Below are 4499 nucleotides of genomic sequence, written 5' to 3'. Positions count from 1 at the left end.
GAATATTGTGTGCAATTCTGGTCTCCTTCCTATCGGAAAGATGTTATGAAACTTGAAAGGGTTCAGAAAGAATTTGCAAGGATGTTGCCAGGGTTGGAGGATCTGAGCTATAGGAAGAGGCTGAACAGGCTGGGGCTGTTTTCTCTGGAGCATCTGAGGCTGTGGGGTGACCTTATAGAGGTTTACAAAATTATGAGGGGCATGGATAGGATAAATAGACAAAGTCTTTTCCCTGGGGTTGGGGAGTCCAGAACTAGAGGGCATAGGTTTAGGGTGAGAGGGGAAAGATATAAAAGACACCTAAGGGGCAACTTTTTCACACAGAGGGTGGTATGTGTATGGAATGAGCTGCCAGAGGATGTGGTGGAGGCTGGTACAATTGCAACATCAAAGAGGCATTTGGATGGGTATATGAATAGGAAGGGTTTGGAGGGATATGGGCTGGATGCTGGCATGTGGGACTAGATTGGGTTGGGATATCTGGTTGGCATGGACGGTTGGACCGAAGGGTCTGTTTCCATGCTGTACATCTCTATGACTCTATGAGGTACAGGGGACTTTGAGAAAGACAAATAGAATTTGGTACTTATTGGCTACAGGAATTAAGTATAATAGACAAGTGTTGTTGCAACTTTTTAAGACATTGTTGAGATTGCAAAGGAGTACTGCATATAGTTTTGGTGTCCTTACTTAAGAATGTAATTGCACTGGAGACGGTTCAAAAAATTCACTGGATTAATTCCAGAGATAAAAGCCTTACATTACGAGAAAGGTTGAACAGTATAAGCCTATTCTCACTAGAATTTCGAACAAATTGAGGTACATTGAAGTGGGTTGGTAAAGCCATAGCTAGGTGGTTTTTTCCCCTTATTATGGCAAGCAGGCAATAAAGTTGACTTGATGCCAACATGAGATCAGCCATGGTGTTTTAAATAGCAGAGCAGATTTCACAGGCTGAATTACCTCCTTCTAGTTCTTATGCTCTTTGAAGATGAGGTGAAGGGGCAGTGATTGAATGCAATAAGATTAGATTACTTACAGTGTGGAAACAGGCCTTTCAGCCCAACAAGTCCACACCGATCCACCAAAGTGCAACCTACCCAGACCCATTCCCCTACACCTAACACTACAGGCAATTTAGCATGGCCAATTCACCTAACCTGCACACATTTTTGGACTGTGGGAGGAAACCGGAGCACACCCATGCAGACACGGAGAGAATATGCAAACTCCACACAGTCAGTCCCCTGAGGTGGGAATTGAACCTGGGTCTATGGTGCTGTGAGGCAGCAGTGCTAACCACTGTGCCACCCATAAGACTGAAGGTGTAGTGGGAGATAGAGAAATTGCTGGAGAAAGTCAGCAGGTCTGGGAGTTTCTATGGAGAGAAAGCAGAATTAAAGTTTTGAGTACAGTTACTCTTCTTCTGAACTTTATTTGAAGTATTACTGGACTTAAAACATTAACTCTGCTTTCTCTGCTGCCAGCTCTGACCAATTTCTCCAACAAGTTCTGTTTTTGTTTCAGATTTCCAACATCTGCAGTTCTTTGTTTTGTGAAATGGGAAGAATAGTCACAAAGCATATTTGTAAGAAGCTCTCATAGAGCTGTCACTTCGTATGATACTTGGATGAGAATCTGAAGCATTTTAAATTTAGTAAAACTACCCCCATATCCAGGAATAACATTCAAATCTGGTCAAGTCCCAGCCAGGTCCAAGAACTGGGCTCCATTAATATGCAGAGTTGATACTCAACCATGATCATATTGGAACTAGCTTGATGGGCAATATGGGCTACTCAAGATCCTATCGAGATTCCTGTTGTCAGTACAGTATTACTATGCTCAGATCAATAATGAGTCAAACAGAGTTTATTGACAAAAGCTTTTGGGAGATGTCAAGTCCTCAAACGGGTGCCCAGACTTCTCATCGAATACAGCCTGGGCTGGTTTATTTATACAATTTTATGAATCTACAAGTTACGTGTACACTTCGCAAGAAACTGCCTTTCTTCCTGACTGCTGTTGTCAGCAGATGTTCCAACTTGATAGCCTTTGTCCATCTTGATTTGATTCGTACACTAGATATTAAGTGTGGTATTCACAAGCTCTTCTGCAAGTGCCTCCTTGCCTTCTGTCCTCCTTCCTTCGGTTTGCTGTACTTCCATTCACAAGGTCGATACAAGTCTATGCTCATTTTGTGACTCACTAACATTATTACAGTTAACAATGGAGTCTTCCTGTGATGTTACCATGTGTTAATTACATTGTTACAAGATCTTAAATATTAACTCTTCCCTCTCTGTCTTCACTGATTGCCAAAGGATGAAAAATTAGCAGGAGGGAGGCAGTGGCAATCACTCACTATTAAGTATTATTGTTCACCTAGAAGATGTGGAGGTGCCGGTGTTGGACTGAGGAGGACAAAGTTAAAAATCACACAACACCAGGTTATAATCCAACAGGTTTATTTGGAAGCACCAGCTTTCGGAGTCCTGCCCCTTCATTCAGGTATCTAAGTGGGGCAAGATAATAAGACATAATTTATAGCAAAAGATCACAGTAACACACAATTATAACAATATGCTGAACACACACACATACAAACTTACGTGTCTATGGGGTGAATTTGCATTTGCAAATACATTCTATTTTGTTCAAACCTTCAGGCAGTCAGTCCATGTGATATTTTACTGCTCCTCAGATGCTGCCTGAACTGCGGTGCTTTTCCAGCACCCACTAATCCAGACATTTTATAAATTCCTTCTTGGGAAATAGAACCAGTCTGGCTCACGATTGGGATACAGACAGACTATAACCTCACACCTTTAAGAGCTGAGATGTCACCTACTTTTATAAAACCTTAAGTACCTCGAGAATGTGACTGGAAAGGAGTTCTGGGACTTACATTTTAAATGAGCTGAAACCCCCGTAACCCATTCTAAAAGATATAAGACATGACAGCAGTCTAGGTTTGTTCAATATATTGTTTCAGTTGAACGACACTGAGATCTTTTGCTATAAGTTCTGTGTCTTATGATGCTGTTCCACAGCTACCTGATGAAAGAGCTGCCCTCTGAAAGCTAGTGCTTCCAAGTAAACCCATTAGACTATAACCTGGTGTTGTGTGATGTTTAACTTGGATAATTAAGAGTCAGATCAGACATGACCTGATTGAGCAGCCCCGAAGGGCAGAGTGGCCTCCTCTTCCTCCTTGTTCCTATTTATCGGCGCGCTTTTTATTTGGCAACACGAAAGTTTCTTTTCTCTTAAGCAAACTGAAGTGTACAACAGGAGCGCGACCTCCTTAAACCCCCTTCACGGCGGAAGCAACCGACCTGAAAAGTTGGCGACGCCGCCCGCCATTTTGAAACGCCTGTCACGCGCCCCAACGGCCGCGGCGCGCGGGCTCGGCTCCCTCCCCCCACCATTTGAAACGGCCCTGGCCGTTGGCTGGAGCGCTGGGGGGAGGGGGAGGGGAAGGCGGCTGGGTGCTGGTTGCCCGGAGCAACGCCTCCCTTTCCCCTTCCCCTTCCCAATCCGGGGACAAGCAGCTCCTAGCGGTGGAGGCGGGTATGGCGGCGAAGGCATCCATCTTCTCTCAGACACGCACGCACACACACTGATATTATAGATGCACAAAGACGGTAAAAAGAAAATAAACGGCGGCTGAAAAGCGACGGCGTGCTAGGCGTCCATCACGGAAGGTAAAATAAAACGAATTGCGAAGTGTGTAGAGGTGCGAGGAATAATGGCCGCCATTTGTTTGGGTATGAATAGGCTATTTTTAACGTACGTCCAACAGGTGGCTCCGTGGCGCAATGGATAGCGCATTGGACTTCTAGCGGTTTGAAGGGATTCAAAGGTTCCGGGTTCGAGTCCCGGCGGAGTCGGTACTTTTGTTTTTCTGTCTTTGTCCCTTCAATTGCAAAATTCAAATTTTCTACCAATTTATACTTCATTAGCTTCCTGAAAAGAAGCAGAGACAAAAATTAACTCATTTCCCACAGACTAACAGCTAAGGAGGCCACGATTAATTTAGCTGTTTCATTCGCCACATGATGAAAATTATTTTAGTTTCCCCCCCCAAAAAGAGACAAATACATAATTTTCACAATCAATTCTTATTTATTAATGAATAATGACTCACAGCATTTTTAAAACTACCCCCCCCACCAAAGAATGGGAAATAAAAGATGACAAATCTCCTCTCAATTTATAATTCATTAGCTTCACGAAAAATTCTTAATTCTCACTGATCTACAATGAATAAGACCATAATGGCCAATTAGCTCCCTCAGTTATTCACTACACTGTTGTTGCTTCATGCTACTAAAATCAAATTATGAAAAATAATTAGTTTCCCCAATGTATATAGGTCAATCAACTCTTATTTACTGAGGAATATTAAACATCTCCCCCTCCCACAACCCCAATCAGAAATAAAATACGAATCAGGTTTGCATTAATGTTGCTTGAAATCACTGCAAGAAATCACT

The 4499-nt window shown here is 42.9% G+C and overlaps 1 long non-coding RNA gene and 1 other non-coding gene across 2 annotated transcripts; one reads left to right on the top strand and one right to left on the bottom strand.

Annotated features, from left to right (window-relative positions):
• Positions 1-1854: 1854 nt before the first annotated feature.
• On the bottom strand, positions 1855-3916 carry LOC122552254. The gene is made up of 2 exons (XR_006312334.1): positions 3339-3916; positions 1855-2515 (listed from the first exon to the last, which is right to left on the bottom strand). It is a non-coding gene; the product is annotated as an uncharacterized LOC122552254 (long non-coding RNA).
• Positions 3808-3893, top strand: trnar-ucu. Its single transcript is given in 2 exon segments — positions 3808-3844; positions 3858-3893. It is a non-coding gene; the product is annotated as a tRNA-Arg (tRNA).
• Positions 3917-4499: the final 583 nt, after the last annotated feature.

This window comes from Chiloscyllium plagiosum, chromosome 8, assembly GCF_004010195.1.
Source record: "Chiloscyllium plagiosum isolate BGI_BamShark_2017 chromosome 8, ASM401019v2, whole genome shotgun sequence".
Classification (NCBI taxonomy): Eukaryota; Metazoa; Chordata; class Chondrichthyes; order Orectolobiformes; family Hemiscylliidae; genus Chiloscyllium; species Chiloscyllium plagiosum.
Note: the sequence above shows the minus strand (reverse complement) of the source record. Positions and strands in the feature narration are given on the sequence as shown.